Genomic DNA, 8,533 nt, shown 5'->3' with positions numbered 1-8,533 from the left:
TCTTTTTCAACATTTTTTTTTTCATTTGAATTGACAACATATTTTAAAGTGTGCATAATCTATTAGGGGTGGGTATGGGTTGGTTTGGGTTGGATTTTAAATCAATGTAAATTAAACCATAAAAATTTGGATCTAATTTAAACCAATCTAAATATTTTTAACTCAACACAAACTAAATCATTTGGGTTTGGTTTGAGTTTGGTTTGAATTTTATTATCAAAATAATTTTTATTTTTAAAAAATTTAATTATATCAAAATTATAATAATTATTAATTGTTATTAATTATTAAATTGATATTAAAATATAAAAAATTATAGTGGATAAAAATTATAAATTTTACAATAACTTAATCTTTAAATTAAAGAATACTAGAAAATCAAAATAAAGTTAATCACAAAAATTATTATTTCTCAATAAATAAGAACATACACTTTAATAATAAACTTTTACAAACATGACATTAACAATCTAATAATAAATTTTGCCACTTGTTATTTATTTAATTATACAATATTTGTTTTTATTTATCGTTTTGGTAGTTTTGCGTTATGATGTCTACTTATATGCTTAATTTTATTTACATTCTGATATTATATAGTGTGTATGCTTTATGTTCTAATTTCATTATATGGTGAGCAAAGTTTTATACAGGGCCTAATATGGGCATTACATTCAATTATTGACAAAAAATTAGCTGCCATCTATCATATCGGACACAGTCCAAGCCGAGTTATTATTGATCACTAGTAGAGTCTCCTGCTCTTTCTATGATGATCCTTCCATGTGGGAGGAATTATTTTTGTAAATAAGAAAAAAAATTATGTTATTTACAATAATAATTATTTAATTTAAATTTATTTTTACATGTTATTTTCATTTTCTAACTGTTGACAATTAATCACGCCGTAAAAAATTTAATGGTGGCCTTTTACTTATTTGTGTTTATTTATTTTGTTTTCATTTATTTCATTTGAAAAATGTGAGTGTTGGGGGTTTGTCCATGACCCATGGGTAAATCATACCCAACCCATAATGAAATGATTTTCTATATAAAACCCACATCTAACCCATTTTCATGATTTACCCAACCCAAACCATTTAATTTGGTTTGGGTTTGGGTAAACCCATGGGTTGTGGGTTTATGCCCACCCCTATAATCTATTGATACTTACAATAATATATTTATTGGGATAATTTTGAATCAATTTTATTAAATTGCTGTCTAAATTTCTTTACCCTCACACATTCTAGAGGAAAATCTACTCGATTCACATTAGTGCCTTAGTGATCTACCTCAACCTAATTTTTGAAACTAGAGGACCCGTGCCCTCAAAGATTTTGAGAACAAAGATTCACCAATGGGCTGAATTGATAATCTCATTAACTTCACAAATTCCTATTTTTTATGGGAAATTTACACCAATAACCATAAAAGTTTTGGTTTTTTCCATGTTAATCCCCTAAACAAATTTCTATCAACATTAGTCATAAAAGAACTTTCGAGACTAAAATACCCCTCTCTCTCATATCTCCCTCAATACTCTCTTTCACCCATCTCTCCCAAATCGAAGAAACTCCCATCATCGGCAGCAACATCAGCCCTCGTCGGCAGCGGCTCCATCCCTCATCGGCGTCCGATCTACCATCTACAGCCTTCAACAAAACTTAGGTTAGCTATTTTACTTATTTTCATTAATTTAAAATGAAATTTTAGAATAATAATGATTGTAGTTTGAGAATAATGGTGGTGGTGGTGTTTGTGGTGGTTGTTGTTGTTTTGAGAGTATGTTGATTTGGGAGTATTGTTTTTGGGAATGATTTGGGGATTTGTTTTGGGCAGCAGCGCGCGCGCGCTCTCCCGTCACTGGGCAGCAGCGCGTGCGCGCGCGCTCCTGTTGTCGCACCAGTTTTGTTAACTGAACACCGTATTCCTGTTGCATATCTGCTCTTATGTCATTCGGAGTATAAATTCTCTTGTCTTGAATATATTTTTCTGCGATAATATGACCGAAAACCCGACTCCTTACTTGATGACGTCCATCAACCAATACCTCATTATGACAAGTGTGTACATTATCAATTCTCCGCACCACCTAAGGAACATTTTGCTCGTTCAAACTTCTAGTTGCTCGAATACGCCATTTACATGATTCCAAACAACAATGAGCCTCGAAACGTGTCGTTGTAGACCGTGCAATCTTGAAATCAAACTTATCCCTAAAGGCAACCTTGCGTAGTTGTAATATAAACTCATTCTTCTCAGTAAATAGCTTACCCACACTGATATCATCTAAGTCACAACTGCTAACAAAGCTTGGAGCAACCATGTTCGAAGGCAAAGTTGGAGCAAGACTTGTGAGGGGGTCAATTTTCCTTCTTGATCGAACCATAGGAGGAATAGGTCTATTGCCTCTGTTATTCACAAGAGTATTGTCTTCACACTCATCCTCATGCTGAAACGACAGAATATTCGAAAGACCGGCTCCTCCATCATCACCATCATTATTGAAATGAATGCCCTTAATACTATTAGAAGGTTCTACATAAACATTATCCCCCTCCGTCTCATCATGAAGATCATCATTGTCCCGAAAATCATTGTTGTGATACGGAGAATACCGTTGGTCCAACGACGTCGTTATTGGAAATACCGTTGCTCCAACATCCTGTAACGTAATGCCGTTATCATTAATGTTGTCATAATTATTGTGGATTGGAGAGTAATATTGTTGCATCGATATTGTCCTTGGCAACATCTCTTCTTCATTATTGGGGCCAGACATATTTGCTCTAAACGAGGTTTCGGTATCGCCAGGTGGCTCAATCCCTTCGCTCGGAACTCGAGGTGATGTGGTCATGAATATAGGAATGCATCCAAAATGGGTTCCATGGGATGCCATATGCAATACAACCCTCACCATTTCATCATCAAATATATCCATGGGTAGTGCACATATATGATATAATGTGTTATTAGACCTCAAAGTTGTCTTCATTGTGATACTATATTCAGTATGGTTTATTTGTAACACCTCGTATACTCTTGCCAATAACTGATCAAACAGACAATTTTTCCCAACCAAAAAAGCTCTATTTTTACCATTCACATACTCCATATGGCCATCATCTAATGTCTCCCACCAACCATCGTAACACAATTCAAGTACAACTGAATCCATTAAGCCTGAAATTATAAAAAAAAATAAATTATTTGAGCCCCAAACATAAAAAATCTCAACTACAAAAATGAGAGATTGTGACATTTGATTTTTAGGTCCCAAATTATCTATTCCCTGACAATGATCATATGATCTACAAAGGAGATATACATCCTTAAACAATGATGGCTAATAAAAACTGCTCGCAAGTACCTTAAGAGTTGTTCTTTTTGTTGAAAATGTCCTTCATAAGCTATAGTATGATAAAAGATTGGAATAAAAGTAAATTCAGTTTCACATACATACTTTCTAATCACTTGCTCAGAGTAATGCTTCCATAGGTAGGGCTCATCCAATACATAGTACTTTGTATCACTCTTAATCTTGGCCTTTTGTGCATAGTTCAATTCCTCTGGTATTGTCCTAGTAACCAAGTAATTTATAATATCTACATACCAAGGAGTAACTAAACCTTTATGTAACAACTACTCATCTGAAAAGTTCTCATGCATTATAAGTGCATCTTCGTTATGGATAAGACTACTCAAATGATCTGCTACCAAATTCTCAAAATGTCTCTTATCTAGAATCTCTAAGTCAAATTCTTATAAGAGAAGTATCCATCGAATGAAGCACTGCTTGGCATCCTTTTTGGTGAGCAAGTACGTAAAAGCCACATGGTCAGAGTAAAATGATTACCTTAGATCTAATCAAATAAGAGTGAAATTTCTCCAAAGCAAAGATAACCACTATGAGTTATTTCTCGGTCGTGGAATCGTTAAATTGTGCATCATTCAGTGTGCGGGAAGCATAGTAGATGATGTGAGGAAGCTTGTCAATGTACTGGCCCAACACGACTCTAACAACATAGTCACTAGTATCGCACATGATCTCAAATGGTAGATCTCAGTTTGATGGTTGAATTACAAGAGCTAATGTCAAAACCTCTTTCAACTTCCTAAAGGCTATCTGATTTCATTGAAGTCAAAAGTCATATTCTTTTAAAGCAAGTTGCAAAGGGGTAATGTTATCTTGGAGAAGTATGGCATGACCAAGAAAAAAACGAACCTCCTTCACACTAGTAGAAGATGGTAATGAGCGAATAAGATTTATCTCAAATCTATCAACTTTAATCCCCCTTTCACAAATCATATGTCCCAACACAATACCCTAATTAACATAAAGAGGGTGCAGTTGCAAATTTTAAGTAATTTTGTGGACATATGAACAATCAAATTCTCAATGATTGCTACACAATCAAATTCTTAGTAACTTTTAATTTATGGTGAATTATAGATGATAGTCAACTTAACTAGTAAAATCTCTTATGGTGGTATGAAAGGAATCTTGTTCGCATGAGTGGAAAGGAATTTGGGTTCCTATTAGGCAATGTTTCCAACAAAAATAGTCATCTATCATATTTTGAGAAATTGTGGCAATACTACTTCTCAAAAATGAAAAAGCTTTCAAATAATTATGTTATCCATTTAAGAAATAGGTGGCTCCCTCCTCTATTATTTCCTATTTTTCCGTAGATTTCCTTTAGTAGAAGATTTTTTATCAGTTACATCATGTAATATTTTGTGTTTTTTCCATCAAGTGTGGCCTCCTAATAGCTTTAAATCACGAGACAATGAACACAACAATAGTTAAAGATTAAAGGTCTACAATTAGGATATTATTATTCTAAGTTCTTGGTATTATTACTTTGTTCTACTACATTAATTAATAAAATAAGAACTTGTTAGTGTGGTTTCTAATTAAAGATCATAACTTCTACATGGTTGTGCAAATTCGTTTGATATGACTGTTAACATCTACGTCAAATTTTCAATCATATTCTATCAGTGTGATATGATTCTATCATATTTCACTACTAAAACAGTGCCCCTGTCTATTGGCAAAGTCACAAAGTTAAAGAAATGAAATAGTTTTAGTTAGAGCTGGCAAAATTTGACACGACCCGAATACCCGACACAAATAAATGGGTTTGGGCCATTAAATTTGACACGATTATTAAATGGGTCGGGTTCGGGTCAACACGACTTTTTTCCGTGTCGGGTTAGATTTTAAAATTTTAACCTATTTACTTGATCAATGACACGATTATTAAGCGGATAAATGGACCATGTCAACCCGAACCCTCTAACACGACCCACTAAAATATGACATTTAAAAAATATATATAAATAAGAATACATTTATAATTAAGATAAATAAAAAAGAAAAAAACAATAAGCTTTACATATTGCGCGCCAATTGATAAAAGTTTCTAGCCACTAATTAAAAAAATAATTTCCACCTAAAAATTCTAGATTGTTGCCAATTAAAAATTAAGATAAAAAAAAATTGCCAGTGCCACAATCCATATACTAATATACCTTCAGTTTTATCCTCCTACCATCCCCACTTTCTTTTTCATCAGCAAACACTTGATTAAATCTCAAGTTTCAATTATAGCAAGTTGCAAGACTTTGATCGGTTGCTCTTGAATTCATGGTTAGGTTAGTTTAAAAAGTAATTTCTCAATTATTTAAATATTGTTTGCATTCTTTAATGGGTTTTGTTTTCTATTGCTTCCTTCACCTGTGTGCTTGTAGCTTTTGCAGTTTGGTTTGAAAGTAATTCTTTTTAAATTTGTTTAAATTTTTTTGACACTTAATTGCATTCCTCTGTTATAACTTAATGTTACAATCATTATTGATATGAATTTTTTTGGGTACAGTAGTAACATGGAACCGGATCCAAATAATGATAATTCAACTAACATTGAAGCCTTCTTACATGGACATCGAGTGAATTTGAAGGAATTAGAGCAAGATGGTGACATTGATATTCTAAAGAAACAACGCAAGAGGAGAAGAACATCTAAAGCATGGGGTATGTTCACTAAATTGCCATTAGATGCATATCAAGATGGAAAGGAAAGGTCTATGTGTGTTTGTGGAAAAATTTACATTAGCGAAAGTAATTATAGGACTGGTAACATGATTAAGCATATTAAAAAATTTCCTAAGTTAAAAAAGCCACGTGACCCCCGTCAAATGATCTTAGACCATTCAGGTTCTATAGGGTCATGTTCTTCAGAATTTGATCAGTATGTTTTTCGTGAGTTGTTGTCTGCAACAATTGTGAAACATGGGTTACCTTTTTAGTTAGTTGACTTCGATGCAATTAGAGCTTGTTTTGAGTTTCAGAATTCCGAAGTATAAAATATTTCTAGAAATACAACAAAATCGGATATCTTAAAAGCTTATAATGTAGAAAGACTCAGGATTAAAGCTATGTTAGAGGAGGTTCTTGGTAGAATTTGTTTCACTTCTGATTTGTGGACTGCCTGCACTACTGATGGATAAATGAGTCTGACTGCACATTTTATTGATAAAAATTGGGTTTTACAAAAAAAGATTGTTGAACTTTACCTTGATGCCATCTCCACACACTGGACTTTGTTTGTCTGAAAAGCTATTATCTTTATGGACATAATGGAGTGTTGAGAAAAATGTGTTTTCTATAACATTGGACAATGCTTCAACTAACGAGGGATGTGTTACTATGTTGAAATCTCAGTTGAAAATTAGGAAAGATTTACTGTCTAATGGTGATTATTTACACATGCATTGTTGTGCTCATATTATCAATTTAATTGTTCAAGATGGATTAAAAGCAATAGAGGGAGAACTTTATAAAATCCGTGAAAGCATTTCAAGGTAGAAAACAAAAGTTTTTGGAGTGTGTTAATCAAATGTCCTTGGATAGGAAAAAAGGCGTGAGATAAGATGTCCCTACAAGATGAAATTCTGCTTATATTATGCTTGATTGTGCACTTTATTACAAAAAAGCTTTTTTTCACTTAGCATTCTAATTATAAGTACTGCCCTTCAGAAGATGAGTGGAATAAATTGGAGAGAATTAATAATTTTTTGGTACTTTTTTTATGAGATTACTTGCATATTTTCTAGATCAAAGTACCCCACTTCAAATTTGTACTTTCCAAAAGTATTTGCAGCTTATGTAACTTTGAGGGAATACTCAGAAAATGGGAATGGGTATATGAAAGACATGGGGTAGAGGATGCTTGAGAAATTCTTAAAGTATTGGTCTGACTTTTGTACAATTTTGACAATAACTGTTATTTTTTATCCTCGTTACAAGTTACAATTTGTTGAATGGGCATACAAAAAGGTTTATGGTGAAAATTCCAATGAGTTAAAAAAAATATTAGAAAGAAGTTGTTTTCATTGTTTAATGAATATATGTTCATTTCGACCCAATCTACCAATACACCTTCCATGCAAGGTTCTGTTTCTCACTCAAATGAGAATGATGACAAAAAAAGGCAGAGGAAAATTGGATTCATGTCTTGAGGTTAGTTTTATTTATTTATATAGATATTTTTAATTGCAACTTATTCTTATTTATGTCATAGTTATATTTTATGTTTGATGAATTTTAATTACATTTCATGTTTGTTGAATTATTCCTTTTTTTTCATGTATAATAGGAATATGATAATTTTGAGAGAATAGAATCTAGTTGTACCCAAAAAACTCAACTGAAGCTTTATTTGAGTGAACCACGAGCTAATAGGAGCAGTCACTTGGACATTTTATTCGTTATCCTGAGCTCGCTTCTATGGCTCGTGATGTCTTAACCATTCCAATATCAACAGTTGCATCTGAATCGGCCTTTAGCGTAGGTGGTCGGGTTCTTGATCAATTTCGGAGTTCACTTAAGCCCGAAACAGTGGAATCAATAGTTTGTAGTAGAGATTGGATTTTTGGACAAGAAAGTTATCTTTTTTTTTTCTCAATTCTCGTCTTTATGAATATAATATTTGTTATGGTAGATTTTAAATTATGGTTATTTACAATTTGGAGTCTAGATTTTGTTTGTTTTGCTTTTGCTTTTGCCTTTTTTTGGCTTTTGCTTTTTTAAATAATAATAAATAAATATAACTTTTTAATGTAATATAATAATAAATAATATTAATTTATTTTCTTTTATTTTTACATCATAATTATTAATATAAATTAATAAATTTATAATTCATTATTCACATTTAATTTATATTATATTAAAAATATAACATAATATTAGATTATTTAATTATATTATAGTAATTAATATATAAAAATTGATTATTATTTAACAATTTAATATAACTAATATAAATATTTATATATGAATAAATTTAAATAATATTAATTTAAAATGAATACCAATGAAAATAATAATATAAAATATCATTACGTTATGATATTATTTAGAGATTATTTGATTAAATTTTTACTTCGATCTTTATTTCACATGTTATATATTTAGAAAATACTGAAATATAAATATAATGCTGTCAAGAATATAAGGCTTTAA

This window comes from Citrus clementina, unplaced genomic scaffold, assembly GCF_000493195.1.
Source record: "Citrus clementina cultivar Clemenules unplaced genomic scaffold, Citrus_clementina_v1.0 scaffold_3, whole genome shotgun sequence".
In the NCBI taxonomy this organism is placed as follows: domain Eukaryota; kingdom Viridiplantae; phylum Streptophyta; class Magnoliopsida; order Sapindales; family Rutaceae; genus Citrus; species Citrus x clementina.
Note: the sequence above shows the minus strand (reverse complement) of the source record.